This window comes from Ipomoea triloba, chromosome 10 (assembly GCF_003576645.1).
Source record: "Ipomoea triloba cultivar NCNSP0323 chromosome 10, ASM357664v1".
Lineage (NCBI taxonomy): Eukaryota > Viridiplantae > Streptophyta > Magnoliopsida > Solanales > Convolvulaceae > Ipomoea > Ipomoea triloba.
This window is the reverse complement of record NC_044925.1, coordinates 9,964,621-9,976,622: the sequence shown is the minus strand read 5'-3', so window position 1 is coordinate 9,976,622 and position 12,002 is coordinate 9,964,621.

Sequence of the window (12,002 nt, the reverse complement as noted above, 5' to 3'; positions counted from 1 at the left end):
TATAGAATATAAACACCAACAAACTGTTCAATAGTTCAAAACGGATACTCAACAAGGATAAACTGAACGAACCATAAACCAAGACTCATCCAAACAAGCCAATATTCATCAGCGAGAGAACAAGGCAACAACCAATCCATAAACGAGATACCAACTGAACAACAATCATAAGGAAACCAATCAAACATAATCGAGAACCATAGGGTATCAATCGAATATACACAAGGAACCCATGAACACATAAACCAAGAAAGAACTCCCAATTCCAACCTCCAAACCTCATACCAATTCACCATACCAAACCCAACCACAGTCGGAGGTCAAAACACAGAAATCTGGTACGCAGGGGTGATGAACCCAATCACAGGGACCGAAGTCCAATCACAGGGGAAGCGAACCCAATCACAGGGACCGTAGTCCAATCACAGGGACCGAAGTCCAATCACAGGGGAAGCGAACCCAATCACAGGGACCGTAGTCCAATCACAGGGACCGAAGTCCAATCACAGGGGAAGCGAACCCAATCACAGGGACCGTAGTCCAATCACAGGGACCTAAGTCCAATCACAGGGGTAATCAACCCAAATCACAGGGGCAAAAGCCCAATCACAGGGACCTAAGTCCAATCACAGGGGTAATCAACCCAAATCACAGGGGTAATGAACCTGAATACCAACAATAGTAGCACAACTAGTTCACCCAACAAACTCCAATGATACCAACAACCAACATCACATACTCATACTCCAACATCATCCCAAAACAACCAAACAAAGTGTTCATCTCATCTATGAACACAAACAAACTCCCAGGTAAATGAATATCAAGAATCAATAGACCAAGAGTACAAAAAGGGAAACCAAAGACACGAATAAATCTCCAAGACAAGGTAGTAATTACCCAACAAAAGGCATGGATAAATACTCCAAAGACATGGTAAAATACTCCACAAAACAATCCAACAATAACCAGAAACAAAGGAGAAACATCAGACAACAACATCACAAAGCAGCCTCTGGGAGCAGATTCCCAGAGAACTTGCGGAACACACTGACGGAACACCGTCTACCAAGGTTACAACTTAGGAAATAAGGTTGTCACCTTGCACAAGATATTTTCAAGAAGCAACCAATAGTAACGTTTGAAAGATAAAAGAGATTTTACAACCGAGGAAATATCTAGTTCTTTCATCAAGGAAGAGAAATGAAAAGAACTCGGATTTGAGAAAAGATAGGAACGAGATTGAAAACGCGGAAAGAGTTTTACAACGATAGGGTATGCAATTTTCCAAAGGAAAGAAAGAAATTCAATCTTGAAAGGAGGTAAGAATGAGACTTAAGATAAACTGAAGGGACGTCGCAACGAAAGGATATACAATTTCCAAGGGAACGAGAGAAATTCGGTTTCAAGGGACGATAGCAATGAGGTCTAGAATCAATAGGAGGGATGTTTTAGCAAAAGGCATTTGGAGTCTCAAGAAACAAAGAAGAATTTAGTTTCCCACAAGAGATGTGAATAATGATTAGAACATATAGAAGGGATTTCTCAACAAAAGGATAATTGGGATTTCAAGGATGAAAGAGGAATTCAGATTTAAGAAGAATAAGGAGTTTCTCAACTCTAAGCGGTTTCCACAGCTTGACGATTTGACCATGATACTCTGACCGATTGACGGATCTTGACCTTGCTTCCTACGCAACGTGGGTCTACAGTTCGGATAAGCTCTACTTCGTAAGGTACGACACGCACAACCTTTGCCACCCCAGGAGAAGTCGAAGGCGATGGATTACTAAAGACTGATTGGTGCAGAACGAGGGATTCCTGAGGAAGCTTCATGAAAAGGTAGGTTCAACTAGGGAGGTATCGCCTGATCTTGAAAGGAGATTCGCCTATGATTACTGGTGATCTTGAAAACCAGGTTTACTTTCTTGTACTTTGAAACATCGAGGTCCTAAAGCCGACGTAACGCGTGCATCTTCTTTAGCATTAAGAATTCTTGCTCTTTTGATCGTTCAGGGTTCTACGAGAAGTCCTTTATTTATTCGATTGGCAATCTTCGTTGTAAGGTGGTTCGGTCAAATCTTGGTGTTCTTCTTGCGATTCTTGCAGGTCAATAGCACGAACACATATCAACCTATTTTTCCACTCTTCATTGGTTCTTCTTGTTGGTCATCCAAAGTAGTGGAACGCAGCTCTCAACTTTAATCTTTGTGTTTAGCGCGATCAAGGGCGCCTTTGCTTACTTGCTCGGTAGATTAAGTCTTCTACGGAACTCCATTAGCACTACGGGCCAACTCCACTTTGGAAAATTCGGGGATTGAGCTAGCCTTTAGGTTCACTTCGGTTGGTCTTGATATGCGGTTGATTCGGTCGTTTACTATCTTGCTTAGTTTATTCCTTTATTTATTTCTTGCCACCGAGGTTCCTTCCTTAGAGTGCTTGCACGAGACTCCTTATGGCCGACCTGAAAGCTCCTACTTGGCGTGCTTTAACTCTTCCTTGACGCGTCGGCATTTGCTCGTGCCGATCCCTCATAGCCGAGAGTCTTCGAGTCTTCAGTCTTCGAGCTCCTATTGCTTTCTTCGTCTTCTTGTCGCACTTCAGCTGCACGAACTTGTTCTTCAAGTCTTGAGGTGAACGAAGATCTTGCCGACGACGCTTCACACGTGAAGACGCCATTCCCGAAGAACGTAGATTGCTGTCGATGACTCCAAGCTGCGAGTGGATTGGTCTTCTTTGACGAGCCGCCCGATCTTCTGATTGCTTCGACGCATACGGTGCTATCCATCGTTTCGCCTTGACTAACTACTTACTCCTAATCTAAAGCAGGCTCCTAGGCAATTCTAAAACGAAGCAACTTAACCAAAAACGATTAAGACTTACCGAGTAGATGAGCCGCAAGCTGCAGACAACAAGGTTAACAAAGCACAAATAACATAAACAAACAAGGCGTGTCCTCACCGCGATTCCTAGAATTCACACATCCTAGGATTCTCAAACATCTTAATTCCTACTGATCAAGTCCTAGAGTCTCAAAAGTTCAACCCTAGGATCTCTACTCAGACCTCAACACAGGCTCTGATACCAACTGTGACACCCCAACCTTACACAGGCTGAGATAGATAAAACTTAACACAACAGCTGCCTATCTCAACCAAAACCATAACAAAGCGGAAGCGAATTTAAAACTTAAGGGCGTCATGCCACATCTAGGTATAAACACAGCCTAGATGCACAGGCTAAACATAAGAATAAACTAAGCTGTCATATCATAAAACTGAATAAATCCTCAAACATAATCCATAATTATCCAAAAGTACCCAAAGGACTAATCAAGAGTATATCATAATATCTCAAGGCACACAGGCCCAAAACCAAAGTCTAAACAAGGTAAGCTAAGTCTACGCATCCTCAGAAAGAGAAACTCTAGCGCGCTCTCGCATAGACTACTCCATACCTGGAAAACACGCAAAGAACCATTAGCAAAAGAATGCTAAGCAACCACCATTCACACCCGCAAGGAGATATAGATATATAATAAGCTTGTAAATAGGTTTACACACCCATATAGAATATAAACACCAACGAACTGTACAATAGTTCAAAACGGATACTCAACAACAATAAGCTGAACAAATCATAAGCCAAAACTCATTCGAATAAAGCCAAAACTCAACGATGAAAGCATAAGACAACAACGAGTCATAACCAAGGTACCAACTGAACACAAGTATAAGGAATGATCAACCATAATCGAGAACAACGAGGTATCAACCAAATAAACAAGGACTCACAACCAAAGAACCGAAAGAAAACCCAACACCAACCACCAAACCTCACACCAATCATCATATCGAACCCGACCCCAAACAAAAGCCAAGTACACAGGGGTAAAAACCCAATCACAGGGACCGAAGTCCAATCACAGGGGTGAATCGACCCAATCACGGGGGTAATGAACCCAATCACGGGGTAATGAACCCAATCACAGGGACCGTAGTCCAATCACAGGGACCTAAGTCCAATCACAGGGGTCATCGACCCAATCACGGGGGTAATGAACCCAATCACAGGGGTAATGAACCCGAATACCAACAATAGTAGCACAACTAGTTCACCCAACAAACTCCAATGATACCAACAACCAACATCACATACTCATACTCCAACATCATCCCAAAACAACCAAACAAAGTGTTCATCTCATCTATGAACACAAACAAACTCCCAGGTAAATGAATATCAAGAATCAATAGACCAAGAGTACAAAAGGGAAACTAAAGACATGAATAAATCTCCAAGACAAGGTAGTAAATACCCAACAAAAGGCATGGATAAATACTCCAAAGACATGGTAAAATACTCCACAAAACAATCCAACAATAATCAGAAACAAAGGAGAAACAACAGACAACAACATCACAAAGCAGCCTCTGGGAGCAGATTCCCAGAGAACTTGCGGAACACACTGACGGAACACCGTCTTCCGCCGCACTCCTCCGCAGGAAGGAGGCGGACTGCCTCAACGGAACACCACTCTCCGTTCAACCCAACCGCCTTGGCCTTGCGGAACCCCCCGGCGGGTTACATTGTGCCGCCGAGGACCTCCGTAAGGTCAACTCCAACCCCAGTTCCAGAACATCAACAGCAGACACGAAAGAGGTATTCCCAGAGAGCAAAATCAGACCCAATACACCAACATTTCATCCAATTTAGAGGCCAGAGACATGGAAATCCAAACCATCAATGATCATACAACACTAATCAAAAGATCAAGATGAAATCCAACAAATAGATCCAACAAAATAGGCTAATCACAAAGAATTTTCAGGATTTCCAACACCAAGAACATCATATAGAATAGGAGTGAATAAAAATAGTTTTGATGGACATAGTGGTTACCTCAAAGAGCTTTTTCCTAATCCAACAAGCCTCAAGCAAGCTCACAAAGCCCCACCTTCTTGATGATCATCTTTTACCCAAAGAACCCCAAAAGAACATTTATAAGAATATGCAAAAAGACTAACCAAACCACAAAATACAAAGGAGATTCTAGGCTAGATGCACTTACCCACTCCTAGACAAGCATAAAAGAGCAACCTTTACTTGAAAACTTGTAGGGAAATGGAGATCAATTTTTGGATGCAAGAATGGTGAAAATGGCGTGAGAGTGTAGGGAGGGAGGAAGAGGAGTGAAAGATTTTAGGGTATTTTGATCATCAAATATATATATACTAAGAATACATACAATATTTAGGGTGTAAGACTTTAATATGAGATGGGCTTAAGTACATATTATAATGGCTTACAAGAATTAAATATATGTCCAAGACTAGTAAGTTGGGCTAAATGAATTCACCCCTTAAAATTAATTATAAGAATTAGAATAAGGAAGCCCATAAAATGTCTTAGGAACATTACATATATATTATATAATATATGATCAATAAATTGGGCTTGTAGGAATATTTAATTGCAAAGATTGTAAGGATCCAAATTGAATAAAATCCCTTACAAGAATAAATTCAATTAGTTGGGCTCTTGATTAGAATAATTAAATTAGGCTCAAGGAATACATATATATATATATATATCAAATTGAAAGAATTAGCCCAATTGGAATTAATTAAATTACCCAAGGAATTAATTATCGGTAGTAAGGCTTGAACGAATTTTCGGGGTGTTACAAGCAACTTCCAGCTGCTACATATTCTGCCTCAGCGGTGCTTGTAGCTATCGAATGCTGTTTCTTGCTAAACCATGAGACAAGTCTTCCACCTAGAAACTGACATGTCCCTGATGTGCTCTTTCGATCTATTTTACAACCGGCAAAGTCCGCATTTGAATAACCCATAAGTTCGAAAGATCCACCTCTCGAATACCAAAGTCCAACACTTTGCGTACCTTTGAGATATCTAAGGATCTTTTTAGATGCATTTAAGTGACTTTCCTTAGGACTTGCCTGAAATCTAGCACATACACCTACTGCAAAGGATATATCTGGTCTACTAGCAGTTAAATAAAGAAGAGATCCGATGATACCTTGATATGTAGTTTGATCGACCTCTCGACCTTCACTGTCGACATCGATACGTAGAGAGGTTCCCATGGGTACTTTGACTGAGGATTTCCCTTCTATGTTGTATTTTCTGAGCAGATCCTTGGTGTATTTCTCCTGATTGATGAAGATACCTTCCTTAAGCTGTCTCACTTGTAATCCAAGGAAGTAGTTGAGTTCTCCCATCATGCTCATCTCGAACTTCCCTTTCATCAACCTGGAGAACTTCTCGCACAAGTCTGGATTGGTGCTTCCAAAAATGATATCGTCCACATAGATTTGCACCAATAAAATGTGATCCTCATCCTTAATTCTAAACAATGTTTTGTCCACTAGGCCTTTGGTGAACCCACACTGAAGTAGAAAAGAGGATAAGGTGTCATACCAAGCTCTCGGAGCTTGTTTTAAGCCGTAAAGTGCCTTCTTCAACTTGTATACTTTGTCAGCTCCCACGTCCTTCAAGAAACCCGGAGGTTGTTCAACGTACACCTCTTCTTCGAGAAGTCCGTTCAGAAAAGCGCTCTTGACATCCATTTGATATACTTTAAAGTCTTTGAAGGCGGCATATGCGAGAAAGATGCGTATGGCTTCGAGACGTGCCACTGGAGCGAAGGTTTCATCAAAATCTATTCCTTCCTCCTGACAATAGCCTTTGGCAACAAGTATGGCCTTGTTCCTAACAATGACTCCATCCTCATTCATCTTATTTCTGAAAACCCACTTTGTACCAATGACATTCTGATGATGAGGTCTCAAAACTAGTTCCCAGACATCGTTCCGTTCAAACTGATGAAGTTCCTCTTGCATGAATTGCACCCAATCTGGATCACATAGAGCCTCATCGATCACCTTAGGCTCTATTTGCGATAGAAAGCAAGCAAACATGCTTTCTCTGTATGCTGATCTGGTCCGAACTCTGTCACGTACATCTCCAATCACTTGATCAGCAGGGTGACTTCTCAGCCATCTTAGGTCGGGTTGTGGCATCTCAGTTGACACTTCCGTTGAAGGTTGAGATGTGGGTTGAGCATCTATGATCTGGATCGGATCAACTGAGTTAGGCGCTTTCTCCTTGGTATGCTCTTCATCATCTGATTCTAACTGGAGTTCCGCTACGTCTCGAACTGTCGGTTTCTTCCCATCGAGAGGTGAGTTTAATCTCTCGATTGACTCCGACTAAGTTTCCTCAGCTGCTTCCATTGACTTTGATGGTTGATCTATTGAAGCTCTATCATCAAAAGAGACATGTATGGATTCTTCAACCACCAACCTTCGCTTGTTGAAGACTCTGAAAGCTTTACTGGTTGATGAGTATCCCAGAAATACTCCATCATCTGCCTTTTCATCAAAAGTTCTTAGCTGAGTCTTCCCATTGTTGTGGACATAGCATTTGCACCCGAATGTGTGGAAGTAGCTTACATTCGGTTTCCTTCCATTCCACAATTCATATGGAGTCTTTCCAACTCCTTTCACGATCAAGGACCGATTTTGGGTATAGCACGCTGTGTTGATTGCTTCTGCCCAAAATCCTTGAGATATGTTAGCTTGCGAGAGCATGGTCCTTGCGGCTTCCTTGAGAGTTCTGTTCCTTCTTTCAGCAACCCCGTTCTGTTGAGGCGTTCGAGCAGCTGACAACTGATGATGAACACCGTTTTCGTTGCAGTAGCTCTCGATAACTTGATTAACGAACTCTCCACCTTGATCTGACCGAATCTTTAGTATCGAGACATCCTTTTCAATTTGAACCTGCTTCAGAAGGTTTGGTAAGGCNTATCGGTAGTAAGGCTTGAACGAATTTTCGGGGTGTTACAAGCAACTTCCAGCTGCTACATATTCTGCCTCAGCGGTGCTTGTAGCTATCGAATGCTGTTTCTTGCTAAACCATGAGACAAGTCTTCCACCTAGAAACTGACATGTCCCTGATGTGCTCTTTCGATCTATTTTACAACCGGCAAAGTCCGCATTTGAATAACCCATAAGTTCGAAAGATCCACCTCTCGAATACCAAAGTCCAACACTTTGCGTACCTTTGAGATATCTAAGGATCTTTTTAGATGCATTTAAGTGACTTTCCTTAGGACTTGCCTGAAATCTAGCACATACACCTACTGCAAAGGATATATCTGGTCTACTAGCAGTTAAATAAAGAAGAGATCCGATGATACCTTGATATGTAGTTTGATCGACCTCTCGACCTTCACTGTCGACATCGATACGTAGAGAGGTTCCCATGGGTACTTTGACTGAGGATTTCCCTTCTATGTTGTATTTTCTGAGCAGATCCTTGGTGTATTTCTCCTGATTGATGAAGATACCTTCCTTAAGCTGTCTCACTTGTAATCCAAGGAAGTAGTTGAGTTCTCCCATCATGCTCATCTCGAACTTCCCTTTCATCAACCTGGAGAACTTCTCGCACAAGTCTGGATTGGTGCTTCCAAAAATGATATCGTCCACATAGATTTGCACCAATAAAATGTGATCCTCATCCTTAATTCTAAACAATGTTTTGTCCACTAGGCCTTTGGTGAACCCACACTGAAGTAGAAAAGAGGATAAGGTGTCATACCAAGCTCTCGGAGCTTGTTTTAAGCCGTAAAGTGCCTTCTTCAACTTGTATACTTTGTCAGCTCCCACGTCCTTCAAGAAACCCGGAGGTTGTTCAACGTACACCTCTTCTTCGAGAAGTCCGTTCAGAAAAGCGCTCTTGACATCCATTTGATATACTTTAAAGTCTTTGAAGGCGGCATATGCGAGAAAGATGCGTATGGCTTCGAGACGTGCCACTGGAGCGAAGGTTTCATCAAAATCTATTCCTTCCTCCTGACAATAGCCTTTGGCAACAAGTATGGCCTTGTTCCTAACAATGACTCCATCCTCATTCATCTTATTTCTGAAAACCCACTTTGTACCAATGACATTCTGATGATGAGGTCTCAAAACTAGTTCCCAGACATCGTTCCGTTCAAACTGATGAAGTTCCTCTTGCATGAATTGCACCCAATCTGGATCACATAGAGCCTCATCGATCACCTTAGGCTCTATTTGCGATAGAAAGCAAGCAAACATGCTTTCTCTGTATGCTGATCTGGTCCGAACTCTGTCACGTACATCTCCAATCACTTGATCAGCAGGGTGACTTCTCAGCCATCTTAGGTCGGGTTGTGGCATCTCAGTTGACACTTCCGTTGAAGGTTGAGATGTGGGTTGAGCATCTATGATCTGGATCGGATCAACTGAGTTAGGCGCTTTCTCCTTGGTATGCTCTTCATCATCTGATTCTAACTGGAGTTCCGCTACGTCTCGAACTGTCGGTTTCTTCCCATCGAGAGGTGAGTTTAATCTCTCGATTGACTCCGACTAAGTTTCCTCAGCTGCTTCCATTGACTTTGATGGTTGATCTATTGAAGCTCTATCATCAAAAGAGACATGTATGGATTCTTCAACCACCAACCTTCGCTTGTTGAAGACTCTGAAAGCTTTACTGGTTGATGAGTATCCCAGAAATACTCCATCATCTGCCTTTTCATCAAAAGTTCTTAGCTGAGTCTTCCCATTGTTGTGGACATAGCATTTGCACCCGAATGTGTGGAAGTAGCTTACATTCGGTTTCCTTCCATTCCACAATTCATATGGAGTCTTTCCAACTCCTTTCACGATCAAGGACCGATTTTGGGTATAGCACGCTGTGTTGATTGCTTCTGCCCAAAATCCTTGAGATATGTTAGCTTGCGAGAGCATGGTCCTTGCGGCTTCCTTGAGAGTTCTGTTCCTTCTTTCAGCAACCCCGTTCTGTTGAGGCGTTCGAGCAGCTGACAACTGATGATGAACACCGTTTTCGTTGCAGTAGCTCTCGATAACTTGATTAACGAACTCTCCACCTTGATCTGACCGAATCTTTAGTATCGAGACATCCTTTTCAATTTGAACCTGCTTCAGAAGGTTTGGTAAGGCAACTTTTGTCTCGCTTTTCTTGGTTAAGAACGCGGTCCAGGTGAATCTTGTGTAGTCATCTACTACCACAAGAGTGTACTTTCTTCCTCTCATGCTGGGTGGGTCTACTGGGACAAATAAGTCCATGTGGAGAAGACTTAGAGGTCTAGTAGATGATGTCTTGGCTTTGGTTTTGAAAGAGGATTTGGTCTGTTTGCAACGTTAACATGCCTCACAAATCTTGTCTTTTCGAAACGTAACTTTGGGCAGTCCTTCCACAAGGTTCCTCTTAGTAAGCTTGTTGATAGTTTTGAAGTTCAGATGGCTAAGCTTACTGTGCCAATCCCAGCATAAGTCTTCCTTGCTTCTTGCCAGCATGCATAGGGATGGTTTGGCAGATCTCCAATCCACTATGTACATGGTTCCTTTCCTTGCTGCTTCCAGGACGACTTCGAGAGATTCCTCTTGTATGATTTGGCACTTGCTTTTGGTGAAGATCACTCTGTAGCCCTTGTCACAGAACTGGCTTGTGCTAAGGAGGTTGAATTTGAGCCCCTCAACGTAGGATACCCCCTTGATCACCAATTCATTCTTATGAATTTCACCAACAGCCTTTGTGCGTCCTTTCTTCTCGTTGTCTCCAAATGTCACCAGGGGACCTTCGATAGGATGGATGTTTTCTAGCAGTGTTAAGTTTCCCGTCATATGTCTCGAACATCCACTGTCAATGAACCATGTGTCCCTGGTGTTCTGCAAGCAGATCAAGCAGATTTAGGTACCCAAACTTTGGGTCCTGGTTGGTTAGTAAGTTTAGGCATCCATTTATACCTTGGACCCATTACTCCGGGCCTAGGTGCAATGTAGCCATTATACGTTTGATAATCATAAGGAATGCTAGCAAAGGTTTTGGGCCTCTTTGGTGCATAAATCAACTTAGGTATAGACTTTTCGATCGGCTTATGCACCATGCCTTTCATACGCTGTTTGGTCATGTGAAATTGCTGGAAGTGAGGTTTCTTCCAGAAATTATGATTCGATGACCAATTCTCACTAGATGGATAGAGTCTGCCTTTCTCCATCTGTGAGTTCCCAACTCTATGGATCTTAGACCATCCATATTTGCCTTGAGGCGCATTATATGGAATGTAGCTCCTTTTGTACTTAGAATGGCCTTGCGAGAGATAGCAAGGTGATCTCTCGATATTGTTTACCCGGCCATTCTTCGTAGCTTTCCTATACTTTCCATTGCTGGTGTATAGGGACGGTTTATGAATAGCTACTCTGGTCTTTTCTGTTGGTCTTTTATGACCTTTGTTTGGTTTGGGTTAAGATCCTCCATTATTTGAAGTTCCCAAACCATTGGTCTGTTTATCTCTCGAGAGACAGTCTTGACGAAACCCTAGACCGGTTCTATCACTAGTAGTTCTGTGATCATTTACTATTTTCTCCATAGCTTTGGAGGAATTCGTGTATGATGCTATGACCTTTCTAAGATTAAGCTCTCTGGTCTCTCGAGCTTTGCACTCTTCAGCCAGTAGGATTACTTTGGCTTCTAACTCACTTACTTTGAGAGTTAGCTCCGAATTCTCTTTCGAGACATTCTTAAGCATATCTCTTTCAGCGGTTAGCTTGCTGTTTTCTTCCCTGATTTTGGCATGAGTGCTGTTAGCGATACCGAGATCCCTTTTAAGTGTTTCAAGCATCTCAAAGGGATCTTCATCGCTTCTGAACGAAGAACAACGAGAGGTAGAGGTAGAGCAGCGAGATGTGGAAGTGGAGGTTACCTCATTGTCAATGGCCATTAGACATTGATCCTCTTCTTCCTCGGTGTATAAGCAGATGAGTCCCCTCTCATCTTCTGAGCTGCTGCTGCCTTCACTGGAGCTCGATGTCTCGGACTCCTCGATTGCTCTCTCGAGTTCCTCAGCAACAAGCGCCTTTCTGCGCAGATGTTTCCTTGAATCTCCCTTGAAGCCACTTTGTGCTGGCTTTTCTTTGGATTCCTCCTTTCTCC